Source organism: Condylura cristata, unplaced genomic scaffold, assembly GCF_000260355.1.
Source record: "Condylura cristata isolate star-nosed mole 26May11 unplaced genomic scaffold, ConCri1.0 scaffold00001, whole genome shotgun sequence".
Classification (NCBI taxonomy): Eukaryota; Metazoa; Chordata; class Mammalia; order Eulipotyphla; family Talpidae; genus Condylura; species Condylura cristata.
Genome location: NW_004567102.1, coordinates 50060154 through 50072392, shown reverse-complemented (window position 1 = coordinate 50072392; position 12239 = coordinate 50060154).

Genomic DNA, 12239 nt, shown 5'->3' with positions numbered 1-12239 from the left:
ACAAAAAAAAAAGTAACCCAGGACAGGCCACAATGAGCATGAAAATTATGAAGGGGACTGGTAGGAATAGAATTTGAGGGTTTATTTGGATATAAGATAGTTGTATCTCTCTCCCATTCTGAGTCAGTGGTTCAATCTAGAAAGATTCTAACTGGGAAAGATTCTAACTGCCACCTGACACAAGCTATGCAACTTCTGTCGCCAGACATGATCTGGATGGAGGGGAAATGCTCTGAAAAATCAGAATTTCCATGCTAACTTATGTTATGACCTCCCTTTTTTATATAATCATCAAAATATTCTAATCAACCATCAGTTTTCAACTGGATTGCCTTAGCCTCATAAGGTGCTGTCTGGCCCAGGCAAGCAAGTGTTCCCCCAGGACAGGAAATTCCTCTTGAAATAAAAAATATTATTACAAATGGCTGATTAATAAAAGCAATTGGCTTATAACAAAATCAATATTGTAAAACAAGGCAGTACTAGAACATGTTAAAAATAATCAGAGTTCTTTTACTGCCCAGACGAAAACCCAAATCTTATCACTCTACTCTCTTACTTAATCTTTTTATTTCTTAGTCTTTAAATGAGGAATCTTACTATCTCCCTTAGTGATTTATCCACAAGAAAACTTCACCCTAATCCTTGACTTTACTTTACCCTCTTTCACAACTTCACCATGGCTGCAACCTCACTCTATCCTCTTTCACATCTCCAACCCAGCCTCCAACCTATTCCTGGACTTGACTTTACCCTCTAGGATGTCTCAATGAGAATGAAGATCATTAAGTAGCACTTAAGGTTTAAAGGGACTTAATTTTAGTCAGTCACCACTGTGATAAATATAACAGTTAGCCTTAAATTTTATGAATTTATGTACCTATCTTAACTTTAATAGTTTAAGAATAATAAATGTTATAATCTCAGCTGAAGGTCAATACGACCCCAAACTGTTCTTAGAAAGAAAGATGATTATAATCTCTCAGCCCAGTTCATGTGCTGATGTCATCCCACTGCTTGCTCCTAATGTATAAAATAAATTTCAGCTAAGAACAGAATAGGAAGACTTGCACCCAACTCCGATTCCCATGTCTTCCTCACGCCCACTCCCCTTTTTCCCCCTTTTAGGAATCTCCAGTCACCGACGCTGCTTCCACCTTAAGACCCTGCCTGTTGCCCCCCAACAACCCGTGATCTGGACGGTGCTGACACCCACCCTAGTCTCCCAGTCTGCCTGCCTGGAAGCTGTTGTCCTTCTAACTCCAGGTCATATCAGGCTTTTAAGGGCCCATGTTGACAGGCTCTGCATGGGGGCTCAGTAGAAGTTCATTTTCAAGTTCCCTCTTTTCATCACTCACCCTCACCATTTTTCTTCTCTTGAGTTTCCCCTCCATTTTTCTGTTTCCTGATGTGGCAAGCCCCTTAACTTTCTGTGGGATGATTATTTTCCATATGGGTGGGTCTGGAAACTAGCTTTTGGTTTGCTGGATCCTGGGTATTGTTTGGGGGAACTGCTTTCTGCCCTTACCATTGGGGTGGGGTTGATATCAAGCTAAGTCTGAATTGGTGGAGCAGGTAGCACTCAATATGCCTGCTGAGCTGGGGCTTGCCATGTGTGCCCCTGAGTTTCTCTCTCCTGCCCCAGGAATGTAGATTTCAACTCTCTCTTCTAAAGTTACTCTTTCCTAAAGGGCTGGTGGAACCTTGTATACAAGGAGGGGTTCCCGCCACAGAGCATCAGCATTTGTGCTGGGCTGAGTGGGATGGAGGGTGGGGATGGCTAGGTGGAGAGAAGAGAGGGTTTGGGTAGGGTGGTGGGTTGGTAGATGGTGAGGCTAATGCCCTACCAATCAAAAAAGGCAAAGCTTTTTCCATCCCTGCAGGCTGCTGCTTCCACAGCACTCTCTTTCCATCTGCTATGCGTCTGTCTGTCTGCTCACTCCCCTCCTGCCACTTAGCTCCCAGTGGTTAGGTCCCCTTCTGCTTCTTCACTCTGATCTCCAAACTTCTCTATGGTGTGATCAGAATGTGAGGTTGTTTTTGTTTTTTTCTTTTGCCCCTGCACCCAACTTCATTTAAAAGCAGCATTAATCTCAGGGTTCATTAATTAGGACATCACACTTAACTAGAATGTAAACTCATTCTTGGCTAAATGCTCAGTCCCAGCTTCAGATCCTGGCACAGAATGAAAGTTCAAACCATTGCTGGTGGGTGATGTGTGAATAGCCTCCTGCAAGGAGTCTCACCCTCATTTGGGGTTTATATTTGTCCCTAAGTCTCTTAGGACTCTTCTCCCATCAGAGACAGTATCAAGGGGAAGTAGGAGATGGGTTTCCCAGAAACAATTTCTGTCAACAGAAATTGTACCCCCTCTGCCAATAGTGGTGAGGCTGTAAACAGCTTTCATCAGAAAACTGGCACTTGGAAAATAGGAAACCAATTAAGGAGCTGTGAAATGACTCAGGAGAGTATTATCCAAGAGCCAGGAGGGAGAATACATACAGACTGGACAAGAGCCTTTAAAATGTAACCTTTGAAAAGACAGCATTGCTTGTAAATAGTCAGACTCTAAGTTTAATCATTCTGTAGTTCCTGAACATCTTTAGACATATCTTCTTGTGCTTCTGTAAGATGGCTGGACTGAGGATATTTATCAAGGGGAATGTCTCAGTAGTTCTTCAGGGAAACATTTTCATGTGATATTCTTTTTTTTTGTATATTAATCTGCTCAGGCTGTCACAACAAAATACCACCGATCAAGTGGCTTAAACGAGAGAAATTTATTTTCTCAACGTTCTGGAGGTAGGAAATGCAAGATCAAGATGCCAGTAGGTTTGGGTTCTTCTGAGACCTCTTCCCTCGACTTGCAGATGGCGGCCCCCCTCTGTGTCCTCACACAGGTGCTCCTGGACCTTGTCCTTTCTGGAAGCACATCAATGGTATTCAATTAGAGCCCTTCATATGACCTCATTTAAACTTAATTACCTCTTTAAAGGCCAGGTCTCCAAAGTTATAATCGAAGGACTGGGAACCAGGATTTCAACATGAGAAGTGTGTATATGGTGTGAGGTCAGGGGAGGGGGCGACTCCAGTTCCTAATAGCTTGTCTGCTTGTGGAGATGAAGAGTAGAAGAATGTGCCACCATAATATGTCACTTTGGCATAAGGAAATTTGGAGGTAAAGGTACTTGAACAGTAAGTGCAGGAAGAGTCTGCAGACTTCTTTCCTTCCTGAAAGCAGGAGATAAAATTCCCATGGAAAGAAAGAGATAGTCTTAACACCAGAGAAAAGTCAAGGTTGAGAGAAATCTGCGCGGACAGATTTTATTTTAAATAACCCGTGTCTTTCTTTAGTCTCTATACACATTTAAGTTATGTTTTCCACAACTTTTTGTTCAACTCAATGTATAAGCATTTAGGCTTAGTTGCTTTTTGGTTTTTGTTTTCTTGGGAAGGCTCCTATGCACATAGAAAGATATCAAGTAAAATGTGTGGTTTTTCCTCCTTAGCTTGTCTTAGATCAACTTTATTCTCATTCCTTCTCAAGAAAACAAAAACTGTAAGCAGGCAGAGGAAAAGTTTTGCTGCCCCCTACAAAGGCTTCCTCTCAATTCTTTTAGATGAAAACAACATTCTTTCTCACTGTCTGCCAGTTCCTAGGATTGCTGAAGCAGGAATGGACTGTACAACGAAAGGAGATTGTACAAGGAGCTCAAGGGGCCTCGTGTGGATGTGAGCATGGTTCCAGGGGTCTGCAGCCCTATCTACTTTGCTGTTTCCTTTGAGATCATTGCAGTCTTCCCTAGTTTTGTTTGTCAGAGCAAAAGAAATTAGAATTCAGATTCCTTTGATGGGAGAAGGGGCTGTGCATGTGAACAATGACTTAATCTTTGCAGGAGACCTGTGGGTTTACCAAGGTGGAGACATCATGGGAGGCTGCATTGTGCTTTCATGGGGGGGGGGGGGGGGGGAGGGGGTACGATAAGATATTGGTTTGCTAACTACAGTTTCTCCCCAAATGTTGGGATGCATAACATTTCTTTCCTTTTCTCTTGAAGAGTGTCTGGCGTAGCATTGATAGCCAGAGCCAGGAACAAAGGAGAGGCTGGAGGGGGTTGTTAGGCGATGCTTCTGGATTGCTGTGTCAGGATTTGCTGGTTTTGCTCTCTTATGGCCTTTCTAGCCAGCGCTAGATGGCTCCCCAGGATGACCACATGCAGAAAGCTACCCTTCCTGACATGTTACAATAAGACAACAGGCTGTACTTTTTAAAAGAAATATATCCTATCAGAGCTTCTGGAAGTAAAGCCCAGATTATTCTAAAAGTACAAAATATAATGCTATTTTTATAAACGTAATTTCTCCCCTGTATTACGTACATCTATTTTTTTCAAGATGCGTGTTATTTTTCAATAGCCTAGAAGAATACTCACTAAAGGAACAGATCCTTGTTTTCGCTGGGTGTGGAATTATAGATTTCTTCTTTTAGTTCATTTGTGTTTGCTAATTTTTCCACAGAGATTGATGTTTCTTAGTAATAACAAAAATTGTTTTTTAAAAAAGGTTGGTAGCATTTTTAGTTTATTTTAGTACATGATCATTAAATGATTATAGAGTCATTTATTCTGTTAGCCCTCGATAGGATGGGAATATTGCCTTTATGTAGTGAGTTTGCTCATCAATGACTTAATGAATTATGTTTCAGATGGGAGTGACTAGAAAAGACCACCTTGGTATATAGCTCTGGGAGAAGGACTTCGGGCGTTACTATGGTTATAGGGGGCTTATATTTCACTTCCAGGTCACAGGTAGAATTTCTCATTTTCCAAAAGAAAGAAATTTTCTGATAGTTTAAAACCTGATCAAATCTTTGCCAACCAATATCTTTATTTGAGATGCAGTTGTTTTTTTTCTATTTTTATAGAATGAGAAGTAACATGATATGTTATGCTATCATGAAGTATCAGAAACAATATGGCAGATTTTTGCTTTTATTTTTGTGTCAAACAATACTATAATAATTTAGCTTCAGAATCATATCTATAATAATCACTATGGTGACTGAGTCTTTTCTTTGCAGGCCACTTACATACCGTTCTCTTCAAATAACAAAATGAAATTATTTACATAATGGAAGCAATTGCTTCATCGAATAGACACATTTACTAGCTAAGGTAGTTTCTCATGTTTTTGAGAACCAGGGAGGGGTTTCAGGGAATTATATATTAATATGACATATAGAAAAAAACTTAATAAATGTATAAAATGCCTTTCAAAATATCATTTTAATCTGTACTTCATGCATTTGACTCCCCGTAAACTCTCCAAGCTTCCCTTGCAGAGGTATTAAAAACCATCCTCTTTACAGTAGTGTTTGGTTCTTTCACTTCACAGATATGTATATATTTCCCAAAATCCACTGGAAAGTAACAGTAGTAAAAACAAAGTGTTTTAAAGCTGCTTTCTAGTCCAGAGCAACTTTTATTTTTAATTGTTATTGCAGCACTCCTGTTCCACACCCATACTAACTAGTGTTTGAGTTCAGGGTCTCCCAGGACGGGCGTAGGCACTGTGGCACTCCGACCAACAAAGCACCCTGAAGCCTCCACCGACTGTGCTTATCAGACTCTGCCAACAGCTTGATTCCATGCAATAAATGGTTTATTAGTGAGACAAGGACTACATGCACGTATTGTACGTGAAAACACACTAATATGCCTCCAAAGTCCTGTGGCACATGGAGCTTTTAGAGAATATGACAGGCTCCTCCCTGTGGCAGGAATAGTCTCTGACTGACTACACACCAGCGTGCCTCCATTTTGACTTCTCAGACTTAGTTCCTTAAAAATCTATTTATTGATGACTTCCTGGTCTCCCATTTTAGATTCAGAGTAAATGGAACAAGTCCTCTCTACTCCAGCTTCAGTTGAAGCAAACTTGACTGACCAGAATAACTGGTGATAAATGTCCATGACTTTTAGAAAAGCACTGTAAATTTAAACAATAATGTAAAGAGTTACAGGAAGTGTTAAATGTTCTTCACAAAAATTCTGGGTAACCCCTATAAAGATTTAAGTATTTATACATGTTAACTGAAAACCTGTAGTTTATGTATTACCTACAGTTTTTCCCCATTCAATTTTTTAATAAAAAAAGAAAAACCATTTGCCTTCGGCATAGCTACATGGAATGTTCCAGAATACCCACAGTCCATCTCTGACTGATTCCACGTGTATTCTATTTCACTCTGGTTCACACATTTTTCCTAGCACTAAACTTTGTCTATTCCAACAGTGAAACAGGAATTGAAATATTTTCAACAAATATAAATTCAAATGCCACCAGGGGAGTTCTGGTTAAATGTGCTAATTAGACAATTATGTTTACTATCACTTCTGCTGAAAATAACTATTAAGTGACAGTAAAGGATTTTTTTTTTTTAAGGCATAAAGCCACACAAAGGAAATAGGAGAAAATCAGTTGGCATTAAAAGGTTAGAAGCTGGAATAGTTTGTGCTAGATTATTCAGGGCAGAATTTTTCAATCTTGCGACTATGGATATTTTAAATCAAATAAATTTTTATTGGGGAGGGCTACCCTGCACAATGTAAGGTACTTAGCTCCATCCTTGGCCTCTATCCACCAGATCCTAAGCAACCCATCTTCTGTGATATCAAAAATGTCTCCAGTTTTTGGTCAAACTCCTGGGGGTAAAATTGCCCTGGGTTATGAACCATGGATTTAAGGAATGAGAAACATCTAAAAGCATCTCTGGGGAAAATCCAGAAACTGAGTTTTTCTGGCAGAGCTGCAAAGGCTCAAGATTTAAAGCCACGAGGCATAAAATTGAATGACTGAAAATCTGTAAAACTGGTTGATTAGCCCTTCTGTATCCCCTCTGGTGGTGATTCATTGTCTGGACTATGAGTGTGAGCAACTCCAGGCTTGGAGACACAATACAGCTGCGAGTGAAGTTTTCATGTGGAATGTGGGTATTGTATAAGAATTTAAGAAAGCAAGTGAAATTCTAGTTCACTGATCAACCCAGCATTTAAGAATACCAGCATATTGATATATATTTTCCAGGCAAGAGGCTAGGGAATTCTTTTGACAAAAAAAAAAAAAAACTGACCAAACCATAAAAAATAAAAAAAAGATCTATTGTTACTCGAATTAGTGAACTGATCTGGCCAGATCACCCTAAACCCTACATTAAAGTATACCAGAATAATCTCTGCCCTCCTTCCTTCCACACATTCCTGCCCCACTTACATGCACTAGAAAGTCAAGGTTTTTTAAGAAAGTCCCCCACATGGGAGAAAGAAAGAAGAGAATGGAACTTAGAGAAAACAGAAATTTTGTTAGAAGGTGATGAACACTTCACAGAAATTATTATGAAGTCTCCCTTCCCAGGTTTTAGCTTTTAAATACTATTCTCCACTGAGCTAGCGTCAGAGTAACATTCTCTTGTGCCAGAAAATAAATGTTGAAGGAATGGTGAGGCTGTGAAAAATAAAACAGGAGTCAGCTTGTATAGGCGTCCCTTGGCCCAAATGTGGACAATTTGAACATAAAATAGATAACAAGAGTATAGGATTATAACCCTTGATTAAAATAGGAACCGATCAGTTCATAATGAGATAAACAAATAAGGATGAAGGGAAGTCTCTTGCTCTCAGAGAATATTAGCTAATAAAATTGTAGAAAGAATAATGGAAAGAAATATTAGCTCTTACAGACAAGGTCATCAATGGATGAGAGCTGGTGGGTTGTTTGGTGAACAACTAGTGTTGACATATTTCTAGAACATTGCTGACTTTACCATGTCCTAGACTGGCAGACCACCCTTGACCTGGCTGGTTAAGGTTAATTCTGCCAGTGGTAGGGTGGGTTGACACTGACATCATGTGCCTGATTTGAGGCACCATGGAATAGCATGGGGTCATTTTTGTATTATTTCTTCCAGGAGTTTATGGCTTGAGTTTGTTCCTAGGAAGCATTAGACACATCCAGGTTGATGATCCTCCCACAAAATGAAAGTCCTGTTTTCTTAGAACTGTCCACATAAGAGACAGAATTGTTCTAGATTGATTTATAAATGCAATGTATGGTGCTAAATGGGATCCTAGGCTTTAAAGCATTGTTTGGATAGTTGCTAAAATTTAAATGGGGACCAGAAAATACACCAAATCTGGTATACTAGCTTTATTTAGAGCACTTTTTGGTTGAGTGTTAAGTAGTTCACTTTTAACATTCAAATTCTAATTTTTTTTTTTTAACATGGCACAGAGTAGTGAATTAGATGAAGATGTTATGGGATCCACCCCTGCATTCTTTAAGTTGTTAAGAGTGGCATTAACTTTGGCCAGATGTCTATCAAAAAACATTGATTTTGGTGTGTGTGTAGGCAATGACCATCTTCACCATGGTAGCTCTTCCTGAACAGCCCAGGAGACCCAGCAGAGCTGTGTCAATCACTGAGAATGTCTATTCCAAGTATGAATTCAGAGGCCAGGAAATGACTGGAGTCTGCACGCCCAGTGGATGTATGTAACCCACACTCCCCCTTTCATATAATCCCACCAAAAACCAAATAAGGGTTTTTGCAAGACCCAGCACAAACTGAAAATGCAGGGATCCTTGTTCAAAGATTATAAAAATTCCCAAAAGACAACAGCAGAGCATTAAAATAAGAATGAACCACACTTAGAGCCTTCTAAATGGGAAGTGTGCCCCACACTCACTCCTGGCCCTGGCCTTCACCCTGAAAAGGTTCTGTGATGACATTGCAGTGCTCTGGGTGTTAGTTGTGCCCACTTGTCCTCATAAGGTCTAGATCACCCCTCTTCCCCAGGGCGACTTACCCAGTATACAGCCGTGGAAAGCAAGGACTAGGAAATCATTTCTTTGAGGATCTGTTGTGCACCCCCGCCCCTCGGGCATGCACCCTGTTTCCATTGATGGGTTCTGTCTGGTTTCCCAACCTGGTGGATTCTGGAAGCTGGGCAGGTCATCTTGACTGTTCATTGAAACGATTGTCTTCACCCACAGTCCTTAGTTTCTTTTGTTTGTACAGATTAAGTGATACCCTTTCTGGCCACTCACATGCTTCTCCCTAGAACATTCTAGCTATTAACCCTCTCTATAACTTTGTGCAGGTCAGGCCTCTTGGCCTGCGCACCAATGCTACCACTCATTACAGTAACTGCAGCCACCTGCTGATGGTTCAGTGCTACCATCTTCTTCTGGGGTAGAGGGGGAGGCAGGAAGGAGCACAGGGGAGAAGGATGAAGTTGTCCTTCATCCTCATTGCCATCAGTGAGCCCAGTGTGGTGAAACAGATCAGCCTTCAGCTGCAGAGAACTACCTCCTGAATGCTGTTGGTGAGCTTATAGCTTTGGAGCACGGGCGTGTCTCCTCTGTACCCTCCCTGGAGCAGAGTTATCCAGGTTTTTCATGGTGTATCCACTCCAGCATCCTCACTTCTTTGAGGCTTTTCGTCCCTCTTCCACCATCAGCCAAGCAATTCTGGCATTACATCTTTACTTAATGTGCATTGCTGTGTTTTCCTCGCTTCCTGGGACCATCCTAACAGCCTGTTTGCACCATCCCTGAGGTTCTTGCCAGACTCTTGCATCCTGCGTTCTAGGACATTACCCCCCCAAACCACTTCCTTATCCAAATTAATGTTTCGTTCGCCTGAACCCAACACTCTGGAATCCCGACCCGAGGAGTCTCTTCTCTCTGCAGGTTCCTCTGCCAGAAAGTCCTCTAGATTCTGCAGCAGCTTTGATGTCTGCATCCATTTCTCCTCTGCTGAATTCTGTTGTGACTTCAATCTAGTAGTTGGCCTAGTGGCCAGGATGGGAGGTTGGGATAAACATGAGGGGATGTGATGGCTTGTAGGAAGCAGCCTCTTCAAGAAGAGGGGTGTGCTACCCCACAATAGGGAGAAGAGGTGGAGCAGTCCACACAGGCCTCAGTACAAATGTCCCAATCCCGTTGCCAGGCTCCCCTTCCTTTTCACGCAGGACCCTGATCTTGGCATCACAAACCTGACAGTTTGAGAGGTTAATGTTTTTGATATCTGCTACCCTTAGGACTAAGTCCTACACCCAGTCCTCAGCTTTCTCTGGTACAGGAGAAAAGAGTTTCCTAGGCACTACCAAGGCATCTGCTGGATTCCACATTGTTTTACTTTTTACAGTTGATTAGTCATTTTTTATCTTTCACTATCTTTCTCCAAAGCATTAACTGTGCTTACAATCGCCGTCTTTACTCTCCATGAAGTTCTGTTTCCCCATAGTGCTCAAATGTTCAACATGATGCATCAGCTGGCACATTGCTACTAACTAGTGGAAGTTAAAACATTTGCACTGTTACCTTGTACTGGACCAACTCGCCCAGCAGTGGGTTCTCATTGCCAAGCAGATGCCATGTGGTCCAGCTTCAAAATTCCATCTTAGTACCTGCTTTTTTAGACCCTTCCTGATACCCTTTCTGTCACAGGCTGGATTCCTTGGAGGGAGATTTGGAGACAGATTGGCAGGCAGGAGGTTTATTTGGGATTACTCTTGATGTCAACACATGGGGGAAGGAAGAAAAATGAAGAAGCAGGGTTGGACAGAGGGAGAATTTGACAGTGATAAAGGCCTCCGCTGAGCCCAGCAGGAGCTCCAGTCCTGGGCTGGCTCTCGACAATGGTCTCAAGTTGCAGGGAGAACCTTTTGAATTGGCAGAGGAGGGAGAGGTTGGGGGGTGAGGTAGGGGGGAGGTGGGCATGGGCTTCTCTTTGTTCATGTGTTGGTAAGGAAGGACTTTAACATGGAGACTAGAGTTTGGCAGCAAAGCAACAGATTTATTGATAGCTAAGAGGAAAGACAAGAAAGCTCATAGCTTCCTCATTCACTTTTACCTCCAAGTTGAAGCGTTGAATAACGTTACTTTGGGGAGAGGTCCACGGTGTAGTAATTCTTAGAAAGCAAAGGACAGTTGACTTGCACGGCCCAGATGTGAACTGTTCTCATGCACAGACACTTTCTGTCTTCAGGATCCACATGTGCAGATTGAACCAAGTACAGCGCTGATTGTGTTGCTCCTGGCTGGGATATTGGTGCAGTTGGGAGCCATCACAAGCTACACATGCATTTCCCAGGGGCTGTCCCCCTGCCCCGGCCACTCTGCTCCCTTTTGCTGTTGAGTGGTCAACTGGAATTTCAAAGTGGTCTGACAGTGCAGAGAGGCATTTTCAGGCAGCACATCTGCCAGGTGGAGGAGAGATTCTTCCATCTTAAAGAGGAAGCTGAATGGCTCATCTCAGGGCAGTGTAGCAGACTTACAACAATGTAAATGCTAAATTCCACTCCAACTGAAAACAATGCTGTTATTGAGGGATGAAGAATGTATATTTTGTTATTTGTGTATGACAGATTGAGGAGTATAAGAAAATCCTTTCTACATGACAGGAAATCAATAGGCTAGATCTCAAATTTTGTTTAAAAATTAAAAAAGAAATCAGTTATGAACTAGACCACCCAAAATTCCACTCAGGTGTCCCCACCTCCCCTTACTAAGGATGCTGTTTTGTCTGCTCACCAAATTAACCATGTTCTATATTTATTTATTAAAAAAACGTTAAAATGTTTTCAAGAAAAGTATTTTGCATGTAGTTAAATAGTTTTCATTTTGCTGATACCAATCAGTCAGTGCTGGACACTTGGCCACCTTAGTGCTGGTGAAGACAGGAAGATTTAAACAAATCCTATATATTTAAAAGGGATCAGTTGCCTCTTTCTTTACAAGGAATGCTAATGAGCCATTGGGAATTGTTTGACATTTTTCAAATTGCTTTCACATCTTCATTGCTCCCAGTAATCCTCTGGTGTTATTAGAGAAGATGTTATTATCCCCATTTGCTAACTGAGGAAATCGAGGGTCAGAATAGCTGTGAAATCAATATATAAATACTAGACCACAAATTTAATTATCAATAAATTAACTATTTTAATTATCTTGAATTTTGAAACAACTTGATAAAAAGAAATTGTTTAAATGGCTTTAAAAAAAAGATTTATTTATTTATTCATACAGACCTGGGGTACAGGCCAGAGATGTGGAGGGTGAGAGTGAGGAGCAGAACAGGCAGATGGACGAAGTACACTGCTGAGGGGAGCAGCGGGGGAGGGGGTTAGGAGAGGTCTGCTGCGCCATGTGGATCTCCTCCGGGGCAGGTGGGGATC